We start from the raw sequence: 26960 nt of genomic DNA, 5'->3' as shown, positions 1-26960 counted from the left end.
AGCATCCTCTGATTTCTAACCAGGTTCAGTTAAACATGAGACTCACAAAAAATAGAATGAGAAGCTATCAATGATATTTTTCAACTCATTAATTAAAGTGAAAACCAATACAAATGTCTTACAGGGTGATACAACCTAGGTTATAGTTTCTATCAGACAGAAATAATTTGATCTCCACCAGACAAAAAATCTGCAACCTAACATGCAGTTTCACACAGCCTCAGCCTGGAATGAATAATAAAGAGCAAGGTCAAACAACGCTCTGTGCTCCTAGAGAAATAAATCATTCTTTAGAGGGCTTGTTAAATAATGCCCCATGATGATATTGAGAAGTCCTGCGGTCTTCCTCTTGCTTTATTTCTAAGTTTTGGATAATTTTTCCTACGAAGCTAAGAGGAAGATCAGGAAGATGACTGAAAGAAAGAAGAAAGACTGGAGAGAGAGTGAAGTCGGTATTTATCTTGTTCTTTTCCTGTGGTGTCTCCACGAGCTGACTTTGTCCTCAACAGGATGATTCGGCTATACCTTTGTAAATGATCCTTTGTCAATAAAGGATTATCTGATAACTCTCATCTAATAATAAACTCTTATCTACTAATTCTGAGTGTGCTCTTTTCTGCTGGGCCCTTGACTGATACATACATCAATCTTCCTGGGAAGACTAGGACGAAATATTGCATAATTATACGGCAATCATCATGTGTTTAATAGTAGAAATGCTGACAAAATGTTATTTAATTTGTACCACTAATAAAGTGAAAATAAGCTAACCAAGTTAATTGAAACAGAATGGAAAAATAAGTTAAAATAAACATATAGTTTATGCTTGAGATAAGATAGCGGAGCTAAGGGTTTAGGGAGCTAAAGGTTTAGGGAAACAAAGTCTGTTTATGAAGGAATGTAAGAAATCCTAAACATGAGATCACCCTTTCTGAAGGAAATCAGCTTCTCTTTTTAATAAACCGCCCTGCTTAATTGATTTATTAGGCTAAGACTAAACGTCCCATTTGCATTTTGTATTTGCTATACGCTGTTATTCCTCACCCTCCTTACTTGCTTTCTCCCACAAGTTTCTGATACCAAAAGAGAAGGGACCTTGAATGTGCTGTGTAGCTGATTTTCATCTATGCTTGAGCAGGTTTTAAGGCTGGTAAAACATAACTTTCAATAATTAGATGAAATCATAAAACAATGACTATTGTGAAAATTAATGAATAAGCGATGGTTCATGCACTATAGCTTGTCAAGGACTTAAAAATTATGTTACAGTAAACACACTTGGCGTTATTTTATTAATCCCCCTCCCCATTTCCTGGCTTTTGTTTCCCAGCATCATAAAACAAATCCATGTAATTCCTAGTGCTTGAATTTCACATATTTAAAATAAAGTGTTCTCAAGATACCTTAGCCTAAATATGCCAAAGATCTGTTTTGTTGTTTATTTTATGTTTTTAATTCTTCAAATACATATGTACCTATTTTCATGAAAGCAGAATTTTTAATTATGTGGGAAAACTCTGTACTTGCTAATTATAACTCCAGACCACAGTTGGGAACACCCTGACCTAGTAGAGTTTTAGAAAATATTGTCTGTTCTCTCCCTGTTTGTGTACTCTGACGGAATAGTTACATTGTTTTCTTCTCTTGAGCAATCTCTGAAAAAAATGTGTAAGAGTTGCTTTTCTAAGAAATGCTTTGTCTATCAATTGTTAAGCCATTTAATCTAACATGCTAGAGATCCAATTCAAGAATGCTCCCAAAACTTAAATACTTATTTGTTGTCTTTATCTTTCCTGCCAGCCGGGCCCCACGGGGCCTATATATGTCCATCAGATATAACACTCCAGTCAACAGGAATGGGGAATTGAGTGACATGTACTTGTTCCCTGAGGACTGGCAGATGATCTCACACAGATGTGGTTCTGCTTGGATTTTACCTCTATCAATGGTCAGTCATGCAATCCAGTCTCTTAGCTGCACAGTCCTTTACAGGGTAAAAATTCCCCATTGAATAATTTTCTCTGTGGCTTAAGAGCATCTGCAAGGCACAGATAATCCTAAAAATATTTTGCAAGTCCCTTGGTGAGTACAAAGCTCTCCAATAGCCTTATATCTAAGGATTATTCTAACTTTGGCTAACTAGGAAGCACTTTTGAGATAAACTGTGGTACATTCTCATGCAAAAAAAATGCTCCACTCCTCTGGAACTATCCAGAAAGGCAAAATATTTATATCTATAAAATATGTTAACTATTACAAGTAACTGTTTCTATGGATCAAACAATAGAACTCAGCTTGAAGAATATGAATGTTAAACGTTAAATGTTCCTAAGTGATTCTTACAAAGATCCCTAGTGCAAATTTCATTCCGTTGTTTTTCACATTTAGTATAACATGCCCCATCTGAAGTTAGAAATGCAGTATTTGTATTAATTTTCTCAGCCGATTGCAACACTTTTATCCTCCACTCACACCCAACTGCCGTCCCTGCCCCCTGCAGTCCTGAACCTCTAAAATGATTTAAAAAATAGTTGTTGCCATTTCAATGTGGTATTCATATAATTTCTTATAAAAGAAAATCTTGGTAAGTTTGCCAATTTCTATAATCTGGAAAGTGATTTTACGTTATCCCACTGCTTTTCTTTGGTAAGAAAGGAAAGAAGTTTTATTCCGTCTCTAAAGAATTTTAAAAGAACAAAGATGAATATTCCACAGAAATATCTTCTGCCTTTTCTGATTCTCTTTTAGATCAGGACAATAATACAACTGATGTACACTCTCCTGCGTATCTGCCTTTAGTGAGCGAAGTGTCATGTGACAGGTTGGTTCATGTTCTTCCCACTACTTGAAAGGACCTAGGTTTTCTTTGAAAATACAAATAAAAGTCCACTGGTCTCAGATATCATCCAGGGTTATTTAGCAGGAAGGTTAAAAGAGAAAAAAATTGATTTGTGTGAATAGGAAGCACATGAGAGGAAACAAGATTTCCAGTAAGATGCACAAACAACCACATGGCCCCTGGGAGAAACAATTTGGGTATTTGCTTCCTTCCTGCACACAGCTCAGGTCCCCAGCTGTTCTCCATTTTCTATTCCATGCTGGCTATGGTGTTTTTCCTTTGTTTTATTTTGTACACTTTTAATACAACCTAATTTTACTGGGCCAACATAGATGGGTAAACAAAGTCCTTCTTCCTAGGGATTGAAGCTCTTTTTCAGTCAGTTGGTTCCAATTCTGAAAGAATACCTTTTGTTTATGAAACCTTTCTTTCTTTTCTTTTTCTTTTTTTTCTTTCTTTCTTTCTTTCTTTCTTTCTTTCTTTCTTTCTTTTTTTTTTTTTTTTTTTTAATAGATTGAGGATCACAGCGAATAAGTGAGTTCCCTAAGCATGTAGACCAGACCTCATGTCCTCTGCCATCCTTGCACTGGAACCTCTCTCTCATCCCACAGACACAGACACAGTGGGAGACCATATATGACCAGAAGAGGGAAGAGGAAAGTTCCCAGCCTCAAATGCAGAGAGGCTGACTGTGTACATGAGTGCAAGCCGAAGTCAGTGGCAGCAGCCCTATATCCCCTACTCAGGCTGGCTTTGAAAGGGGAGAGTGAAGTAAAATTCTAATGAACAGAGCGTGGAGCATTTTACCAGGTGATTCACCTTGAATGGAGAGAGGTGTGCCTAAGACATATACACAATTATGGACATGAACACCTGGCTTGGTCAGAAGCCTGGAAGGAAAGAGATTACTAGATCAGAAGAAAAATTCAGGTAATTATATGTGGTGGTCAGAGGGGAATTGGTACAGAGGATGAAAATCTTTGAATCACATGTCAGTACACCCCAGAGAGCATCCACCTCAGATGGCCTACAGGATGTTTAATATAGGGATCCACATAACACTGAGTGAGACATGAAGTCCGCTTCCACATACGGGGCCAACAGTGGCCTGATAAAATCATGGAACAGCTAGCTGAAGGGAGTCAATAAGATGGAGCACCATTCTCTAGGATACAGAGTATCCTATATATAGTGGTGAACCCCCAAAAGGCAAAAAGCAGGAATCAAGTAGTGAAAGCACAAGCATAACCAGTGACCTATTTGAAGAATTTAGATTTCTGTTCTTGCAACTCTGGGCTCTGCAAATTTAGAGAGCCTGGCTCCTACAGCAGAATCACTTCCACTAGGAGAACAGCAAGAGTCCTACTGAACTGGAAGCTACAACACCCACCTGAGTGCTTTAGACTCCTCATGCCAAGAGACCACCAAGCAAGAAGAGAAAGAGCCATCTTGGCAGGGATAACCGCCCCTACCATCAGCAGGGGGTAAGACAGTTACTACATATGGTGGAAAGGAGGAATCTGTTTAGCACCCAGTTGATCTGTAGGAACATACTGGTATGCCTTCTCCCAGTTTTTACTGTGTGTGGACAATGGCAGCAAGATATTCCTGATTAGGGTCAGGTAATGGCCCAGAATTTTAGGAGACAGAATCTGGGTCATGCCTCTGGGTAACTGGGATAAGCACAGTACTCGCTGAGGGTGAGGGAAACTGAGAAAGGCTAGAAGGGGAGACAGGGTTTTATTTGCATCCCTGAGACCAGCTTTAGTAGTAAGGGCTGTTGTTGGATCCACTAACCTTCCTCTTTAAATTTCTCCCTGGAAATGATGCTCACCAGAAGCTGAAAGTTGCTACTTGCATAACCTATATTAAGAAATAGATCTGAACCACACAAGGTGTGGTCTGTGGTGACATGCCACTCAGATCCTCCTTCAGACATAATGACAATGACTCAGGTGTTGGAAGTTCTTCCTGAATCTTGCTCTCAGCTGTCAGCCCTCTTCAGAAACTGCCGTCACTAAAGATGTCTGCCTTGCCTAATGTCACTTCTCTTTCGAGGAGCAATCCACAGCTACTGAATAATCAACAAAAGAGTATAAAGGGCTGATCCCCTTATGCGAACTTAGCACAAGACTAAAGGGATATCCAAGTTCCAGAGCCCACTGTTACGGCGACGGGGGCCTCCTCCTTCAAAACCGTGTCACAGCTCAGAGTCTCCCTCTGCAGGACCCTGCTTACTGCATGCCCTCTCTAATGACCTGCATATTGTTCACCATATCAAAGTCAGAGTTCTGAGGACTCCAACTCCATAGATGGGGATGCTTTCCCGAATCATGGTACATTTTAAGGGGTTCAGCATGATGTTCACCTATCATGGGATCACAAAAATGCTTAGTAAGTGAATTTCCTACTATGAAATTAAATTTCAGATAAGATACCCACTTACTACTACAACCCTGTCATCACCACCACCTAGATGCTACACTATCTGAAATTCCACCATAGAGAATTATTTCTTTGGTTTAAAAATTGTCATTAATCTTTACAAAGCATTTTTTTCTTTTCATAAGTAACACATAAACAGCTACAGAAGAGCTCAGAGAAAAGCAAAAGTTCCCAGGTCCACACCTCAGTACCACCGCACAGAGGCCACCACTTTGTAAGAATTCACAATTTTACCTTTTTGATGGAGATCTTCTATGACTATATAATAATCTTACCATGATATTTCTATATTGAATAGTTCTTCATGTTCTCTTTAAAATTCTTACTAAGAAAATGAGAATAGAATTCACTTGCCTTTCTTCTGAACTTTATTAAATTTTTGATGATAACAGCCCTATTGTTAATTTCATATATATATGGTCCTTGAAACTTGAATTAATGTACATAAACATCTATTTTGTGATTCAATCACTATTTCCATTATCTTTAAACTCCCTGCTGTATAATATTAGAAAATTAACAGGCCTGATTTTCCTCTACTTACATACTTCCCTCCTACATCACATCATAAAAGAAAGCTACAGCCTTCCTGTTACATTGTTAAAGTAGCCAACTTTGTTGTCATTATTCTTTCTTCAGGATATTGCCTATATACTGGGCTTAAATGTTGGAAAAATGTATCAGAATTCACATTATATGACCTTAAAATATTTCTCTATTTATATCTGGTCTCAAGACAACAACTTGAAAAAAGCATTCCTAAAGTTCTATCCAAAGTAAACTTTAATAAAAAGACCTCTCCGAGAAAATCAGCCATGATCATGATGCTGCATGCAGGGGTGCACCTGCTCTGCTAGGACACCAGGAGCAGATGTGGCCAAGATCTTATCCTGACAACAGCAGGGACAAACCTCAGGGATTACTAGTGTAAAGATGAGAGTTTCATGCTTCCCAGGGAACCTGACTTCCAGTGCTCATTGTTCTGTCGTATTCCCATCTGTGTGATCCTTGCAAGTCATGTTGGGTAATTGGGCACTAAAAGATGTTCAGGGAAGCCACACGGCTATCTTGAGGCTTTAAGTGAAAAGTCTTGGGTGCAGTGAGGCTTCGTTTAGCATCTCAACAGTTACTTTTAGAATATCACTAGGCTTTATGTGAATAGACCTTCCTCTGCTTCCCACTACTCAGGTGCTGGTTTTCTACTACACAGATGACCAGAGTGACCAGAAACATGAATGCAAGAAGAAAAGAAACGGAGAATCCCGTCAAACAGGTGGCTTTAAGTGCAGTAAAATTTTTGGAGTGGACAGAAGACAATAAATTTGAAAAAATAATGACAGCATATGAGAGAGATTTAATTGAAGATATTCTGGAAAAAGTATTTTTAAATGAAATATTTAATATAGGAACCTAAAAGAGAATGAAAATCTGGAAGTAAAGTGGAAAAAAAATCTCAAAACACAAAACAAAAATGGAAGGTAATGAAAATATGAACATTTGTCAAAAGATGTAGGATATCAAATATGTCAATAGTTGGTCTTCCAAAGGAGCAAAAGAAAAGGATAAGGCATAGGATATAACAAAGGGAATTAATAGAAGAAAATTGTCTCCATGTGAAGAAACTTCTAAATATAAAGAATAAAAACACTAAAAAATTTCCTACAAAACTGATTTCATGAAGACACACATTTCCAGACCTATCCTGCTATATACTTCTTATTCTAGTAATGATTATAAAATAGGTAAAACCCACCTGGAAGAATTAAATACTAATAAAGAAATATGATCAAATGTATCACAGTTTTCATAAAATACATTAAAAGTTACAAGGCAGTGAAATATATATATAGAAAGAGAGAGAGAATACAAAAAGGAAAACAAATATGTATTAAAATATGCAGCAAAGATAGAATTCTTCTGTCAGGGAAAAAAAAAAGATGCTTTGAGATACTGAAAGATTCAGGGTATCTATCACTAACATGAACCATGTGAATTTAAGTGACAGCTGAAATCACCTATCCTATGATGAAATCCCTGAGAAGCAGATTCTGAGAAGGAGATTTACCTGAAGAAAGTATACTGGTGAGTATTTTCACAACCAACAATTGTAGGGCGTAAAGGAAGCAGGATTGGGCAAAGAAAGAATTTGAACAATGCTTTTGTAGCCAAGGTGTCAGACAATCCTATACAGACCTGTGGAGCTGAAATCGCCCTTAATATTTGCTCTGAATTGGGTAAGGTAGCCTAGCTTTTTAAACTACTTCGTCAAACACTCATTGGAAGAAGACTGTCACTTGGAGGAAGTATGGCTGTGGGTGAGGAAACTCTTCAGGGAGGGCAAGTACCATTGACAACTTAGCTCAGGGACACTGACTGCCAGTACTCTGGGCTGTTGAAGAAATGACAGCTTCTATCCTCTGGGGCATTTGGGTGAAAGATATACAACCTAGAGAGAAAAAGGAGTCAGAAGAGAAACCTATGAGGTAGTCAGAGATAAAAGTGAAAGATGAAAAAAGGCAGATGAACAAAAATCCTGGCAATGTGTAAAACGTGTAAAGTGTATACAGTATATAAATGTATAAAGTAAATAAATTAGCTCACGTGATATCCTATAAGCCTATATATTGCTATATCATTATATCAATTGTGTAATTAATGCTATATATTAATATTATACATTATAAGATATTTAAAAGACAATTGGTTACATGATTTATCAAATGTCACACATGTAGTAATCTACCCAGCCAGGATGTGAATCCTATGCCAGCTTCCTTAATCATATGCTGTATAAGGAAGTCTGTATGTGTGCGTGCCCGCTGTAGAAGTTATCGGTTCAAAATAGACAAGTAGATGCATAGATAGAATGTAATAATGTATCTTAATACTTATAAAAAATTAATCTATGAAAACAATGGTCATACTTTGTTAAACCTTATACAGTTGAACCTTAACTTATAGGTATATTTAAATGAACAAAATAAGACAATATTACATTTATATATTATACATCCTTTTTTAAGAAGAATATAAATAATATGTGTATACATATATAAAATGTATATGCACGCATGCAATAAAATAGATACAATAATGTATTTTAGAAGAAGAATGAAAGACTGTATATTAGGTGTCAGGAGAGTTTTAACGCAAATCAGGAAACCCAAAACTATAGAGGCAAAGATACACATTTTAAAAAAATGTTAAAAAAAAAAAAATCAAAGGCCAAAACCCCCCAAAATGACAGGTTAAGAAAAAATATTTTCAGCACAAATAACAGATCAATATTATATCTATAATATTCAAAAATCTCCTTCTAAGATTAAAAGACAAAGAACTTATTGGAAAAAGTGAAATATCCTATTAGTAGGTAATTTAAAGAAAGAGAAATCCAATAGCCCAAAGCATAATAAAAGATGCTTAATTCCACTGTAGTTTATAAAGGAAAAATGTGGTATCATTTTTTTACAAAAAAAAAAAAAACAGGAAATAAAGGAAAGAGAGCAGCCACTGTTAGATGTTATTCAGGGAGAGCAATCTTCTCATTATATTGTTAGTAGAAATAAGATGTTTAAACAATTTTTTGAAAGTCAATCTAGCCATACCTATAAAATGAAATTAAATGAAACAATCTTCTTATTGGGTAAATATCTCATAGAAATGTTCACATGTGAAGAAAAGAGAGAGGAAACCAAAATGCTTTTGCATAAAGATTACTTGAATAAATATTAATGAATTTATACAACAGAATATTTTTAGCCAAAAAAAATATTTTTATTCCAGTTGAAAAGGAGTGATTTGTACACCTCCCCCACCAAGAGAGCATGATAAAGATGGTAACAAAGAGTAATATATCTGATATGATCCCTTATTTATAAAGCAAATAAAAACCCAAAAATGTTTAATTTATACACAATCCTATTTTCACTGAACACAAGATAGAGGGATCTTTATCTTAATACAGAAATCAAGATAAAGGATTGATAAAACATGCACACAGTAACATAAAACATTTGTAGAGGTGTGTGTGTGGGCATCAGTGTGTATGTATAAGACAGAGTAAGTGTGTGTGTATACATTTGCATGTATATAAACATAGTGAGATATATAAAATGATAAATGTTGCTGATAATCATTAGGGTATGAAACTTTAGGTGATTTAATTTTTCTCTTTTGTTATCACACTATAAGAATTTTAAAGTATACATTTATTTTGATGCAAACAGGAAATATGTGTATAATGCCACTTCCAGAAAACAAGACTACAGAAAAATACCACTGTGGTTGACTTCAATTCTTTCTCCGTGGTTCTAGTATCTTAATTCCTGTACTACCTTCCTTTCTAACATTCTACCAGTCACTAACATGCGGCCTTACAGTTTGCTGTATTTGGAAGACGTAAGTGTCTGTATATATTCTACACTAGCGTTGTTAGTTCCCTTGCCTTTTCTACATTTTCTATTCTAAATTTTTATAATCTTAATAAATTATTAAAACTCCAATATAATAATATTGAATAAAACACAAGTATTTTATTCAAATTATATTTTTCTGGAAAAATCCTGACTAGATTGGGGGTCTGGGATGGGTTGGGGCTTATACTTCAGCTTGAAGCACACATACGGCATTTTCAAAACCAATCCCTTTTAGACTACATTTTAGCTTTGCGTTAAGCCAGCACTGCCTATAGCGATAACTTCAAGGGTAGGCTCATTTGGGAATAAATAAGAAAAACTCTCGGAAAAGAATTAGACTTTTCACTTCTAAAAATGAATTAAAAGACAGGATTCAGTGAATTCTAAAATACACTCCTATCTCATCAGACTAAATTCTTTTCTGAGAATGGAAATTGGGGTTAAGAATCTACTTTTCTAGTCTAGATTTGCTTCCTAAGTAGATGCTTTATAGTCACCATTATTTTCCCAGAGTTTAATATATTGCCTGTCTAGATTTTATATTCCAATAAATGTTCCATTCCATTCCATATGTCAAAGCACTGGTTTGGATTTAGCTTTTACCTCATTTTCCTTTAAATTTAATTATTCTTTCATGCTCTGTATCTCTGGCCAAGATTTAAAATTTTTAAAAGTCCTTTTGTTTTTTTTTTGGGGGGGTCCCAAAGTGTAGACAAATTTCCTGACAGCCTCCAAGTCACTCTTGGACTTAGAGTAACCCCAAATTTGAAAGTATATTATTATAAACAATTCTTTTTGGCATGACTGGGATGACCATGACCTCAGGCTAAATTTAGTAAATCAAGCTTTGTCAGATTAGTTGGAATCCCAAGATGTCACACTCCTTCCCAAGTTATAACATGAATTAAGCTAGAAATAGTACCCCTTCTTGTAAATAGACATTATAGTCCATCAGCAGACATAAAAAGTTCAACAACTTGGCCATTACCTTGTATAAAGAGTAACTGAAGCCATGGAAATTGCCTATGATGTGTGTGTTTACGCGTGCACAGGTAAGTGCCAGTATGTGTGCATGTTTGGTGCTCAGTGGTTTGTTTTGTAGTTGAAACACTGTGGCAACAAACACTGCCATAGGCAGTTCACAATTATAACAGTAAGTCATTAGACCAAAGCTGTGTTTCCAGGTAGATGGGCAGACTCGGCAGAAGCACAAGCTGCTCATTGCTGGCGTTTACAAGTAGGTCTGTCCATAAAATGACTGACCTTGCACTTTACTGTTCTAAATTCTGACCAGTCTCACTAGTGCTAATTTTTGTTTGTGCTTTTTATTTTAATAATTGTTTTTTCAACTCCTTATAAAGAAAAAAATAACTAAGATAAAGTGGGTAACATGAAGCACTGACACTGATGACTTTCTAGGTGAGTGTGTGCTATTTTGTGATACACATAAATGAAGAAAATGTGTTTTCAACATGTTTTGTTTTCTATATGGTGAAGTGTGAAAACAGTAAATTGTTACACTTACTAGCTTTTTGTGAACTGATATTAGATGAGTATTTTAAAGCAAGATTAAAATTAAGCACATATCATCAATTGATCTGGAAACTGAATCTAAAATTCTCTGCACAGAATTACAGATGAAATCAGTAATGTTGCCTGGACTGAATAATTGCTAAGTGAAATCCAGACACTAAATTATTCATTTTCCCATTAATGTTATAGAAAATTCTTAATTAAAACTATAACAAAAGAATCTATAAGCAAAACTGGGATTTTAGTGATTTTTGCAAATCAGTGGCTAAAAGGGAGATTTATGAAATTATCACACTCATTCACAAATACTCAGTTAAGACTATCTTTCCCCAAATTGTACCAGTTCTGAAGATTTCTCAGTTGGCTTTTGATTCAAAACGTGGAGGCTGTATGAATAATGCCATACAGTAAATGAGAGAAACTCTCTGAACTTTCTGTGTAAACATTCTGTTTTTGAAATAATAATAGCTAACACTGAGGACTTTCTTTGTGTCAGATACTTCTCTAAGTTCTTCCTAAAATAATATGATAAAAATAAAGCACAACAAATTTCAATCACTGACTAAGGTCATGTAACTTGGAAGAAATAAAGTTGGAAATTGGACACAAATTGACGCTAGCACTCATGTGATTAACCACTTAACACTTCCATGAGCCGAAATAAAGTGTTATCCAACTGCTGAATTCTTATTCTGAGTTGGATAGCATTATTTCTCTAACTGTAAAAATAGAAACACAGTGTTTACCAAATTAAGCAAATTATAGAATGTGTTAGTTAAGTGCTTATTTTATATGAATGGATGTTTATATTTTACATAAATATTAAGCATGCATTCCAAATTTGTCTCTTATTAGAAATAAATTTGTTTTCCAGGTCCTTAGTGTTCCACACACTGGTCCATTTTCCTCTCACACACCCAAGAATAATGAAGCAAAAAATGATTATAACCAATTTAATTCTACTATTGTTATTATTGAAGTTTGTAGACAAAAGCAGGGATCTCTCTAATTAAAAGTGATAAAATATATTAGGATATTACAATATTTTTAAAAGTTGATATTTTTAGGCTAAGCAAGGGCAATATTAATATGTTAAAGATATACATTTTAGCACTATATATTATACTTTAAAGATAATCTTATGTGAATTCTATGGATTTGAGAAAGACCAGACTAATATATGGGCAGAATAGGTCATTATCAAAATGTTTAATTTTATAGAGTGTTCCAAAGGCTCTTTCATATGGCCACTGATTACCATTTATCAGTGTCTATTAATATCTGCTATATTCCAGGAACAATCTCAGGAAATACAGATTTAGAAATTAATAACTGAGGATGTGTGGCCAAGATGGCAGAGTAGGAAGACCCTGTAATCGCCACCTAATGGGCAAACCAAAATCACAATGACTTACAGAGCAACTATCTAAGAGAACAACCAGAAGACTAGAGGAAAATATTTTAAACAACTAAAGATATAAAGAAGGAACCACAAGATGAGTATGAGGGTTGGAGACACAGTATAGTCTGAACCCATATCCCCAGACTATCAAACCAGAAATGCGAGGAGTATCACAACTGCAGAAGTCCTTCCCCTGGACTGAGTGGTATGAGCTCCAGACTGGGCACCCCATCCCAGCCCACCCACCCTGCACCAGGAAGACGAGCCCCCAGAACACCTGGCTTTGAAAACCAGTGGGGCTTACATTGAGGACAGCCAGCAAGCTACAGGAAACAGAGGCTCGCTTATAGGGCGCACATGCAAAATTTCACACACTCTGAGTCCCAGCATAGAGGCAATTGTTTGAAAGAAGCCTGGGTCAGAACCACTTACTGATCTTGGAGAGCCTCCCAAAGAGAAAGGAGGCAACTGAGAATCCCCCCAGGGACACAGACACTGGCAACCGCCATTTCGGGAAGCTATTCTACCATCATGACACCAGTGATGGCAATACCAGTTTGGAATCTTCCCACAAGCCTATTAGCACCTGAGGCTTACCTGCCCACCAGTGAGCCAGCAGCAGCCTTGTGCCCTCCAAGCAACACAGCCAGCCATGAGGGGACCCAGCCCCGCATACCAGCAGACTGGCAGGAAGCCCGAATCTCCTGGAATACACAGTCAACCCACGCTGGAAGCCTACCTCACCCTTCAGTGAGTGACAGTTCTTAAAAAAGAAAGGGCCTACAGCCATCTGGGCTGCGCCAGCTACATTTACCAGGCCACCCACAGTATTTGGCCCCACCACAACAGAAGGGGGCAGACAGCCAACATGGGGGCACTCCTAGGGCTTATAACTCTGGTGACCAGAGGGGACTGTGCTGCTGAGCCCCACAGGACATCTCCCACATAAGGCCACTTCTCCAACATTAGGAAATGTAACCAACCTACCTAATATATAGAAATAAAAACAGTTAGGCCATGCAAAATGAGGAGACAAAAGAATATGTTCCAAATGAATAAATAAAACAAAACCTAAGAAAAAGAACTAAACAAAGTGGAGATAAGCAATCTACCCAAAAAAGAGTTCAATGTAACTATCATTTAGATGCTCATTGAATTTGGGAGAAGAATGGATAAATACAGTGAGAATTTCAACAAGTTAGAAAATATAAAGAAGGACCAAACAGAGTTGAAGAACACCTTCACTGAAATAACAAATACACTAAAAGGAATGAAAAGAAGTTTAGATGATATAGAGGAGTGGATCTGCAATTTGAAAGACAAAGTAGTGGAAATCACCCAAACTGAGCAAACATCATATAATAATAATTTTCTAAAAACGAGGATGGTTTAAGAGAACTCCTGGACAACATCAAGCACACTAACATTCAGAGTACGGGTCCCAGAAGGAGAAAAGAGAGAGAGAAGCGGGCAGAGAGATTATTTGAAGAAATAATAGCAGAAAACTTTCCTAATCTGGAGAAAGAAACAGGCATCCAGGTCCAAGAAAACACAGAGTCTCAAACAAGATGAACTCCAAGGGATTCACACCATGACATATACTTAAAATGTCAAAAGTTAAAGATAAAGAGAGAAATCAAAAAGCAGCAAGAGAAAAGCAACTAGTTAAGTACAAGGGGACTCTCATAAGGCTGTCAGCTAACCTTCCAGCAGAAATTTTGCAGATCAGGAGGTAATGTCACAATATATTCAAAATGAGGGAAATTTAAAAATGACAACCAAGAATACTCTACCTGGCAAGGTTATCAGATTTGAAGAAGAGTTGAAGAGTTTTATACACAAGCAAAAGCGAAAAGAGTTCAGCACCACCACACTGGCTTTACCAGAAATGTTAAAGGGACTTCTCTAAGACCACAGCTAGAAGATGAAAATTACAAAATGAACAATTTCACTGGTGAAGGCAAACATACAGTAAAGGTAGTAGATTAACCACTTATAAAGCTAGTAGGAAGGTTAAAAAACAAAAGTAATAAATCAACTAATTTACAATAAGTAGTTAAAGGATACCAAAAACATTAAACTCTTTTTTTGGGGGGGGGGGAGGGTGGGTAAAAGTAGGGTTACTCTAGAAAGCATTCAAACTTCAGAGACCATCAATTTAAAACAATCATATATACATATGCTTACATATAAACCTCATGGTAACCACAAACCAAAAACTTCTGACAGAAACACACACAAAAAACAGAAAGGAATCCAAATAGAACAAGATACTCATCAAAGCACAAGAAATAAGAGCAAAACCAAGAATAATGAAAAAAAAGAAATAGAAAAATAAGAGGAAAAAATCAACAAAATATCTATAATTACTTTAAATGTAAATGAACTAATCACTCTAGTCAAAACAAGCAGAGTGAATGATAAGGGGTTAATGGGAAAAGACACACTGTATCATCGACACCGCAGTCTGAAGCTCGTCAATTCATGCTGGACAAGCAGGAATTTTCTCACATGACTTTTTATTCACAAAGATCATTATCTCTCTTCAGATATTAACAATCGAAAAGTCATGGATAAAGGTGTTCTTGTTAGAGATTCAGCAACCCATGGAAATGCCAAGGTGTCATTTCTTTTGGGGTGAGAATGAGGCAGAATGACTGATTTTTGTTATTGTAGTTATTGCTCATTTCAGGGAAGAAAGTGCCGTGTCTTCCTCACTGTGGGGTGTGATGTGCACGTTCACCATTAATGGCAACAGGGCAAGATGTCCGTTTTGTTTCTGCAAGAGCACTGGTTATTGTTAACTTAATGAAATGAATAGCCAATGATCAGACTGGAGAGGTGTGTTGTTACCAGATTGTGAAAAAGCCAGATTCTTACTCTCTGTGAGTGCCTTACAATTTTCTATGATTAGAGTCAGAATCCATAGTCACACTGCCTTCATGAAATTGCCCTCAAGTTTCCATCCCCCTTATATTAGCAGGTCACAATGTATTAATTTCTCACTTTACTAAGACAACATCTTGGTGACTGAAGACAGCATATACCAAAAGGAACATAGCTCCAGTGAACCATGAACTGTGTCCCACAGCATGGCTTAGGCTGAAAAGAGCAACCCAGGAGGTAACATGCTGCTTCTGGGGTCTACCAGGGAAAAAGGCAAAATGAAAAGGATGGAGTTTTATTTACCTTGCATTTCAATTTTTAGTTGAGACTGTATTTCTTATAAAACAAATGTCTATACATTGCCTTTTGAAACTATGCAGTCTTTTTTCCCTATTCAAAACCACACCTATGGATGAAGGTTAAGAGCCTAATATTTGAGAAGGAATGTATTCTATTTATTGCTTTAAAAAAAGTTTGCAAACAGGTATTTTTTTCTCAAGCGTTTTACAAATGTAACGTTTTTAATTCTCTCCACCTACAAGCCTTAGGCCAGCCATTCCTGTAGATGAGCTCCTGATTCACAGGAAACAAATCCAAGTACTGGGACAGAGCAGGCCTGTGCCTTACTTATCAAGGTCTTTCTCTGCTAATGGTTAAGTCCCTGTTTTCTCCTGCTGCTTTGTCTTGCTCCTTTATTGCTGACAGATCTCCGGGGTTTCTTTTTGCCTGAATACTTGACAAAGAGGTCTGCTCTACTTGCAGGATTTTCAAACACATGGTTCTTACAGACTTGCACGATCTGTGACCTTCTGCCTAACCTGAACCCTCCTTTGTGTAGTTTGTTACCAGCTTGACTACCTAAGACTGAGCTGTCTTCCTCCTCTGATTCCCATACATCATCCATTTTTTTTTTCTTTTCTAGACCATGCTTCTGACCTCTTCTCACCAATGTCTGTGAATGCCCTACGCCCAGGTTCTAATGCAAGCTCTTTGACCTGTGAGTAAATGAAAACCAAAACACCGCCACCACCACCATGCGGGAATTAACATCAATATTTATAATGCATATTGTTTAAGAGAAAGAAAAAAGAATGAACCACTTGGGACAAGATGAAGAAATCGTTATTATTCCTCTATAGATTTACCTAATTATTTTGCTACTTGTGCTGTTTCTCATGTTTCTTACTAGGCTTGCTACCCGAGGCAGCACATTTTCCCTTCTTTCGCGCCCTGGATTCCCAAAGGGCTCTAGTGTCACATTTGCCACCTCTGCGGAAAAGCACTAATTAGGTAATTCCCTACTCCCTTTCATTAGAAACTCATCAGTTATTCTGTCTTGAGCTTCCCTGCCTCTGAAGAAATGTCTTCAAATCTCTCTTTACCGTGTGCACAGTGGCCCCCTTAACTGGTCTCTACATGACGGATTCCAAGGGGCCTCAGACACTAGGGAGGAAAAGTGCGCCGCCGCAGCTAGAATGGTTCTTCCCACAGCCTGCAGGGCTCCTTCTGGGTGCTGCGCTCTAGCCTTGAGTTTGCCGCCCTCACTGCAAAGGAAAAGGTTTACATTCCCCTTCCCCTGATTTCACAATTAGCTATATTCTCTAAAGAGACTAAATAGCTTTGCTTTCTCCCTTTCAACTTTAATGCATTTTTAAATTCAAAACAACAGGACCCTTCTTAGGACTTTTTTTTTTTACTTAGTGGTTTTTGTGGAACTTTTCAAGTTCTTCACATTTTACTTTCAATTTAATTAATTGATATAATTAAGGGTCCTAAATAAATCATACAAAATCTACACTATATACATTTAACTGAAAAGAGGATTTCTTTAGTCTTTTAAAGTAGTCCTTGTTAAACAGTAGGAGAAAAATCTCCTTTTAAACATAACACAAGTAACAGACCCCAGCAGGAAACCTGTGAGGCTACTCATTGTTCAGTCAATGTCGGGTCTCCTTCCTGCGGAGGCAAGTCAGTTCTCCATGGTCTCCCATAGTGGGTGAGAATGGAGCCTCTAAGATCAGATTCTCTAGATTTGAATTTTGGCCCTGCCTCCTACTCTGTGACCCTGAAAAAATGACTTAACTTCTCTGTGCCTTAGTTTCCTCCACTTTACAATGAGCTCCTAGGGTGACTGTGTGGAACAGATGACAATAAGCACTTGGAAGAATGCCTACCACACAATACGTTTTTGATGAGTGTTAATAATAAATCTTTCTGGCCAAGTTGCTAGTGGAAGTCAGGTATGTACAGTTCTTCTAATAAAGCCAGGGGTACTCAGTCTCCTTTTACTGTCCTGACCAGCTACTCCTAAGGAGCAGATGAACCCAAATACTTGGCTTTGTGTCATGGCTTGAAATGTGTCCCTCCAGAAATACTGTCTTGAAGTTCTACCCCCTAGTGCCTCAGAATGTGACCTTATTTGGAAACAGGGTTTTTATACAGGTCATCAAGTTACCATGAGGTCATTAGGGCCTTAAGGTAGGCCCTAATCCAAAATGGCTGCAGAAGAAATTTGGAGACAGACAGACGCAGGGAGAATTCCATGTGAACATCATGACAGAAATCTGGGTGATGCATCTGCAAACCAAGAGACATCAGAGATTGCTGGGAAACCATGAGGAGAGGCATAGAGGAGATGCTTCCTCGCAGCTGTCAGAAGAAACCACCTCTGCCAGCACCCTGATCTTGGACTCTGGCCTCCAGAGCTGAGAGAAAATTCTGTCGTTTAAGTCATCCAGCCTGCGGTGCTTTGCTACGGCAGCCACTGCAAACCAACATACCTTGTTACCTCATTTCCCTCAGTGCTTATTTTCTAGACACAGCTCCAGCTACCCTGAGACAGAGGCTGCCCAATTGTTCCTTTTTATTTTGGGAGTAGGGATAAAACCTGAGACTGAAAATGGAGAGTTCTATCAGAATAGTAGTATGCATTTTTCCCCTAAATAACACAGTGTGTTAAGCATGGACCACAGTTAGGTCCAGCAAAGTGTACACATTAAGTATGGGATTAATAATGATAAAAGTTCACTCTATACCAGATGGTTTTCATGGCCCTTAGTGATGCCTCAGTTTATATTCATTAAAATAATTTGTTTGGCTTAAGTTTGAAAGATATTGGATTATAATAGTACAAGAAGGTATAACAATCTCTAGAGGGAAAGCTTAATATTTAGCAATTTTAATAATTAACCTGAAAATAGGGCTTGGAGCAGGAGAAGCATGGTCAAGCCCCTATTTCCTGGAGGGAGGAAATATAAGGATCCCTTAGCTAAGAGAAGGGAGAGAGAAAGAAAGTTGTATTAAGGATGGAATTATTTCACTGTCAATTGACACTGTCAAGTATAGAGTGTGTAAACATTGATGAACTTGCTGAATACAAACTAAAAAGAGCTTAGAAAAACATAACCAACAATGTTACACTAGGTTTTCTAAGGTGACTAATGGGAAGTTGGTTTGGTGTTGTTTTCATTTGGTTTTTGTTTGTCTTTGTGTTTTAGTATTTAATGACTTTGGTCCTCTATAATCAACACACACCTTCCCCACTTTGGGCTCTGAAACCATAACTGCTAATTGGGTACAGAGGGAAAGAATCAATTTAAACTAACCGGGTCATATAGCACATACAGGTTTCTAAACCAAGGGAGCAACAGTTTAAAACTGTACTCCAAGGAGATGACTGAATCACAGGTACATTAAAGTTGTGCAAATGGTTTTTAGAAATATTCAGATTTAGTACAGTTATTACCACAACAGGTATTCTTTTGTTCCTCCTGCACTGATCCACCCATGGATGTCTGCTAATGACACAGAAGGGACCAGGAGCATTAATAACTTGATCCCAAGTGTCAATTTGTCTCAATTGAAAGTATTATTTGCCCAAAGTGTCCTTTTATCTCAAGACTGTACTTGGGCTTTAGAGGTATTCTCGTTTGCACGGCAACCATGAAAGGTATACACATTCCAGGCCTCCAGAGCCCTGAAGTAGATGAACTTTATAACTTCAGTCATCAGAACTTCTCAGAGGTTTTGTAAGATGTTCTAAATCATGGCTTAGCTCTTCAGCACCTGCTCCTCAACCCATTAGATCACCTAAAGAAGTCTGAAAAGTCTCAGTGCCCTGGGCTTCTCACAGACCAGTTTCAGAACGTTTAGAGGAGTAACATCAGCACCGAGGTGCCACCCATCAGAGTGTGGGACGCCATGCTCACTGTGCCCGCATGCCAGCGACACTGGGATTATCTACAAACATGTGAGAAATGCAGATAATCGGCCACGCCAGCCATACTAAATGAGAATCTCCTCTTTAACCTGGTCCCCAGGTGGTCCGTTTGCACATTAACGTTATAGAGATCCAATCCAGATTAGAGGACCTTATACCAACCTTATCCAAAAACTTCCCTAGAGTAATCAGAATGCCCCCGCACAGCAACTGACTTAAGGGCTTATTTTTTGCAGTTTGTATTGCTCAGTCCTTCAGACAACTTGCTAGAAACGCAGATATTCAAAGGGTATTTTCAGATACCATAAAAGGTCAAATACCCTCTAGTATGGAAATACATACATTATAAGGGATTTCATCTAAACTTAAAAGAGTTGGCACTGATTAGTTTCCAGGGACTCTTGCCAGAGAGTTGAGCTTGTTTATATCCCATTGGCTATTTCCAAAACACTAAAGCTCTGTATTTTAAATGTGAATTTTCTTTCATATCTCAAGTCTAATACATTCCTTATTTTTTACTTATCTATCTGGGGCATATTCTCATCAATATGTATAAAAATATATAAGCGATAACACCATTAACCACAAGATGAAACCAAGGTGACTGACTGACTGATCAGAGACAGTTGGCACAGTGACGGTGATTCAATAAAGGTGTGTTTTTACTATGAGGTTTAAAAGTTGCTAGAGGAATTAAAATGCATTAGGATTTGAATTATATTACTAGAAAAAATTATTTTATAATGAGTTTCTGTAAATAATGTGTTAATTCAAAAAGCAATAGAATGGACAAAAGCAATTTATTTTTCACAAAGAACATCAAAGTTGTGAGTAATTATCACAAGTTCCATGACAACTGTAAATGTTCCTTCTGTCATAAATTAGCCCATATTCAGCTAATAGAATGTATTCAGAAGATCCCGTTAGCATAATTAATAATTTTTAAGAAACGAACTAATCTTTTTGACAGGTAAATAAAATGATAATTTGTTGATTATTTCTTCAAAACACTTAATTTTCCTATAATTAAGTGGTCATAGAAAATTTAACAAAAAAATGTTGATAATCAACTTGTAACAATACATTAAATTCTAATGAAGAAAAATGTTAAAATAGAATTTTAGGATATGTTATTATAGGATTAAAAAATACTGGCCACAGTTCCTTCCCTCAGTAACACCCTTAAGTGTGCCCTTTTCCACCTTGCATACTCACTCTCACTAGAGTTGGTTCTAATACACAAATCTTTATTTTTTTCTCTTTGCTCATATCCAAAATCACCTTTATTCTGCAGTGCTCCTTCCCTGTCTCAAATTTTCTGTCCAATATAATATCAGTATTTTAGCAAGTCATACACTGTCTTTCTCTACCTGTTCCAAATGGCCTCTTCCCAATTTATTAATAAATCCATAATACTTTGTATATTTTCATCCATCCCACCATTCTTATAATCTAGGTTAATAACCACACACGCACATGTGCATGCATACACACACACAAATACGTATTGGATTTTCTCCTGAAATTAAGAGTCTTTGGCCACCAATTTAGCATTTGATTTAATTTCATGGGTGACATTTTTATTGTTGTGACTCAGTAGTACTTGTTATAGGAGTATTTTTTTCACTGTTTTAAATGGAGTTTTAAAATGTGTTCAATTACTAAATTGATTTATTAGAGTTGTGGTTGAGTTTTATAGACCATTTTTCAATATCAAGTACAAGGCCGCAAACCCTGGTCACTTCTTTCTCTGGTGTCTGGGCATGCTTCTATGTCTACCGTCTCTAACACTCAGGCCAAAACTGTGACTTCTGCTTCAGACACAGCCATTACTGCTTGATAGGAAGACTGACCTCTCTCTTAGTATAACATGCAGGAAAAGCATATCCCATGACAAAACTGGCCAAGTTTCCTAGTATTACAGTTCTCTGAATTTAATCATATAGTCTGAGTAAGTCTCTGTTACAACAGAGGAGACTCTGTAAGTGAACCCTCTCAAAAGATACCAAATCCCAATCCTGTGCATGTTCTTTTAATAGCAAAAAGGATTTTGCAAATATGCATTCTTTGCAGATTTTGCAAATACAATTAAGTTAAAGATCTTGAGATGGGGAGAGTATTCTGAGGTGGACTCACTGTAGTCAAGTTTCCTTATAAGAGGGAGGCAGGAGATCAGAGTGAGTAATAAGACGTGACTATAGGAGCAAGAGATTGAAGTAATATAGAGACACAAACTATGGAATGCAGGCAGCATGCAAAAGCCTCAAAAGTTATGTAAATGGATTATGTCCAGGAACATCCAGAAGCTGATACCTTGACTTAAGCCCCCTTAAGACTCATTCTGGACTTCCAACCTCCAGAAATGTAAGATAATAAATTTGTATTATTTTATGCCACCACGTCTGCAGTAATTTGGTACAGCAGCAATGGGAAACTAAACACAGAGACCCAGTAAGAGGATATTTCAGTGTAATCAAAGCCAACAGGTGATATTTTGTCATTTCAGAGTTCTTGCTTGTTTGCTTATTTTTTTTTAAGCATTTGAAGTAAGGAAAAAAAATAAATTCTATAATTACTCATAAGTAAGTCATGGGAGAAGATTCAGTGGACACTTGAACAATGAGTTTGAACTGCCTCTGTCCACTTAAAACATGCATTTTTTTTTAACTGAACACATACTACAGTAATACATGATCTGCAGTTGGTTAAATTCATGGATGTAGAGCTGTGGATACAGAGGGCGACCTGTAAACTTATACACAGATTTTCTACTGCATGGAGGGTTGACACCCCAATCCCTGCATTCTTCAAGGGTCAACTGTATTTGCAAGAGACATATCTGGTAAAGGGCTATTATTCAAAATTTATTTTTAAAAAACCCACTTAAAATTCAACAGTAAAGAAACAAAAAACCTACATAAAGAAATGAACTAAAAACTTTAACAGACACCTCTCCTAAGAATATGTACAGATGGCAAACAAGCATATGAAAATATGCTCCACATCATATGTCATCAGGGAAATGCAAACTAAAGCAGCGGGACAGCACTACACACTTATTAGAATGGCCGGAATCCAGAACGCTGATGACACCAAATGCTGGTGAGGATGTGGGGCAAAGGGACTCTCATTCATTTTGGTGCAACTGCAAAATGGTACATCCACTGTGGAAGACATTTTGGCAGTTTCTAAACATACTCTTATGATACCATTCAGCAATCATGCTCATTAGTATTTACCCAAAGCATCTGAAAACTTACATCCATACCAAAACCTGCACAGATGTTTATAGCAGCTTTATTCATAGTTGCCCAAACTTGGAAACAGCTGAGATGTCCTTCAGTGAGTGAAAATAAACACAATGTGGTACAACCAGACATGGAATATTATTCAGCAGTAAAAAGAAATGGGATATCAGCTATGAAAAGTAGTTGAGGAAACTCAAATGCACATTACTAAGTGAAAATGCCAATCTGAAAAGGCTACATATTGTATGACTCCAATTATATAAAAAGAGTCAGATAGATTCATCAACTTCACTACTTATTATCTATGTAAATTTGGGCAGACTACTTAATTTCTCCTAACATGTAAAATTAGAATAATAAAAAATTACAACACAAGATTTTGGAGATGACATTTTTGAAGCCCCATGCAATGAATGTATTTTTTTCTCCATGAATAATTTTATTTGCACAATTTATCTCATTTTACAGCATTTATCTGTATGCCTTTCTATTTTTAATAAGGTACTTTAAAAAATACGTATTATTAAAAAAATTCACCTGCTACTTGTGGAAGTCACTGACCTCAAAGTGTTGTCTTATTTGTTTTTTACATTTTATAAAATAATTCAATGACATAGCCGTAAGCTTCAAAACATTGGATTCTTTTAAGATTCACATTTGCTAGAGGACTTCCTTTCTCCTCCCATCATTGTCTATAAATTGAGGATGATTCTATAAGGGTAAATATATTTTAAATTAATTAGATGTCTCAAAGTTCTTTAATTCACTCAAAAGATACATTATAAACACAATAAGTCATTTTCTAAATTTTTTGTTTGAATTTGGAATTCACTGACACTATTTTATCTACTTAGTAATTTTGTTTCATTCACAAGTGCATATGAGAAATCAAGCAACAAATAACATGTTTTATACTAAAGCTTTGTATAATTCTAACAGCTTAGGGAAAATGCATTTTTATTATATTGTACAGCTGCTTTTCTATTCAATTTTCTATTAAGATAGAGTTCTTTATGTAAACATGATTAAAGTACCTTAAGATTGAAAAGGGATGTCTAAAACAGTAGATTGTAAGGCTTAATTAATTTTGTTTTTTTTAGTTAGTAGCAACATGATTTTAATCACTTGAAGAAAATAACTTTTTTTACATATTATTAAATTTTCTTTGTATTGACTAATTATTTTTGAAGAACCATAAAAAATGATTTCACTTGATACTCTGTCTCTTCTAAATAAACTTGTTGATTATAATTTTAAAGTTCTCAAATATACATATTGTATATTGTTTGTCCCATAGCTAACTGAACTCTTCCTTGTTGCCTAAATCCATAATTCTTATTCTTGCTGTCAGAAAAAAGTTATGATACTTCATATATCCAGAGGCATTCATTATTAAGTCATGTATCAAAAGAAAAAATAAATAAGAAGAGAGGCATTTTCTAAAACCTTTAACAAGGAGTAGTTAGTTCTCCCTGCTGGACTTAGTAGAATTTTCCCTTCTTGTTAAGGATTTCTTAACTCTATTCATCTTTGACTCTATAATAACAATAATTATTATTATTTATTTATTTTACTCTTTTATGGCTTAATGTTAAATTTACTTTATTTACTTTTATTGAAGTATAATCAGTTTACAATGCTGTAACAATCTGGTATACGGCATAATGTTTTAGTTATATATATACATACATATATTCCTTTTCATATTCTTTCCCATTATAGGTTACTACAAGATATTGTATATAGTTCCCTGTGCTATACAGTAGGACCTGGTTGCTTAACTATTTTATATATAGTAGTTAGTATCTGCAAATCTCAAACTTACTTTCTATTCTTTTGCTGTTGCATTTATTTGAGTTCTATTAACCAAATCAGTAGGTCTCAAACCAGGGAACATGTTAGAATCAACCAGAAGCTTTAAAATAACTGATGCTTGTTCCAAGACAAAATGGGTAATTTGAGTGTGGGCCGGGCATCTGCATCTCATAAAAGGACTTCTGTGATCACACAGGGATTAGAAAAAGTGCTCATGATATCAAGTACACTGATTCATTTTGAAATATTATTTTTCGTATCAGAACTTTTAACTTACAAGTCGTGTTCTGATAAAAGCACTTTGATATCCATAATTTAGCCAAAAAATAAACCTTTGGGGAAGAAATGTAGAAAAATTTAGCTACATAAGATAAACATATAAAGTATATACCATATGGAGTTAGCTTCTATTGAAGTCTAGATTTGAGTCAATGCTGTTAAAAAAAATTAACCAATTTGGATTATTTTCTTCCATTAGTTATTAAGACACATATTTATACTTCTGGAGATGTGTTGGTTTTCTTTGTATTCTGAACCAAATTTTAATGTGTGATATCATTTAGCAGTATCTCCATTCCACTTGAAATTAACATTAAATAAATCATCAATAGAAATCTTAAAATGATATGACAAGATTCCAACCTGAAAAGCACTTGAAAACTCTTTATAGACAACCTTCAGTCTGTGAGGTAATACTAGCCTCTTGGTTTTTGCCTCAATCAAAATTGTTATTAATCTTCAAACATCTATTTTCTCATATAAATTCAATAACCGTGGATCTAAGACTCCCCATATCCATCAGTGGGACAACAAAAAGGGCAGAGAATAATCTGATTTTTAATATGCGTGCTGCTCTAACTACCTCTTGAGCTTTCTTACCTTCATGGTGATATGCCTTTTTTGCTCCTGTAAATTCTAGTTGAGCACCTGTGATTGACATCTATTTTTTTAACCTAAGCCAACATATCTAAATGTATACATCATTCTGGAATCTCTCATTTACACCTCTTTAATTGTCACCACTGTCCCAGCTTCAGCCACCTGAAATCTGGTTTAATTCAGGTTTTACAATTTAGTATTTAGTTAGTACTTAGTATTTAGTGAGTACCATACACCGTCTTGCACTGGGGGTGGGAAGACATCATTAATACCTACCAAAACAACACCATGACTTGGAAAGCAAAGTACTTTGACATTAGATTTTATTTATTTCAACTATTCTTTAAAGTATTTTTCATACTTGGCTAAAAGCTCCAGATTTCAAAGGCTTAAAAATTAAAAAAAAAACTGAGTTTATTTTAAACTTGCGAAGAAGCTTTATTACCACCTTGTCACTGCTTTTAGTGACATCTGACAAGATAATTATGATCAATGCATCAGCAAAAGAGAAAACAAAGTTTTAATAGGCTGCTTCCTTAATCAAAATCAGATGTTACTCTATTGACTTGATTTGCAAAAAAAGATTAAGGGAAGATGTAAATTAAATCTAATATAACACTTAACTGGGAAATAGAATGTAAAAAGAGTTTGAAGCTAAAAGAAGTATCTTTAATTTTTGAAAATGGAGAATTTATATTATACCACTTACATTCTTGGTAATACCTAGTATTGGACATGGCATCTAACACTTACTGAGAGCTTATCTTGTGCCAAGTATTTTGTTCAGGACTTCACTTATTTAAATACTATACAATGGTTATACATGGATGTTATTCTATGCCTACTTTAGAGAAAAGTGTTTTAAGGTTTAGAAGGAAAGGGTGAATAAATTTACTAAAGTTAGTAGGTTGCAAAATGAGGAATTAAATTTAATCAGTATAATTCTAAAGCCAGATATTAATCATTGTCAGTACTTCCTTCACCATCCTTGACTAACATTAATTTACTTTGACTCATATTTTCTGTGAGTCAAGAAATCTTGTTTAGCTGAAGTTCTATTCTATGCTTTTATTTTAGAAAAAAAGAGTGAAAGCAGAAGATGAGAAAAACATATTACATGGAAAGCTCACTTCAATAACTTTCTCCTTTATCCAGTATCAAGTTAATCCTGACATGGTGTCTGATTTTCTAGGGAGCCTGCAAAGAGGATTTTCCTTTCATATCTAATGCCATTGACCTGCTTTGTTGCTCTGCTTTCTTCCTCCCCAGCAGCTTGGTA

At 36.1% G+C, this 26960-nt stretch overlaps 1 long non-coding RNA gene across 1 annotated transcript; it reads left to right on the top strand.

Annotated features, from left to right (window-relative positions):
• Window positions 1-1654: 1654 nt before the first annotated feature.
• LOC116663698 lies at window positions 1655-23065 on the top strand. The gene is made up of 3 exons (XR_004319979.1): window positions 1655-1668; window positions 8084-8090; window positions 22985-23065. It is a non-coding gene; the product is annotated as an uncharacterized LOC116663698 (long non-coding RNA).
• Window positions 23066-26960: the final 3895 nt, after the last annotated feature.

The sequence above is a fragment of the Camelus ferus genome, chromosome 5 (genome assembly GCF_009834535.1).
Source record: "Camelus ferus isolate YT-003-E chromosome 5, BCGSAC_Cfer_1.0, whole genome shotgun sequence".
Classification (NCBI taxonomy): Eukaryota; Metazoa; Chordata; class Mammalia; order Artiodactyla; family Camelidae; genus Camelus; species Camelus ferus.
The sequence above is the reverse complement of the archived record's forward strand: the minus strand, read 5'-3'. Positions and strand labels throughout refer to the sequence as shown.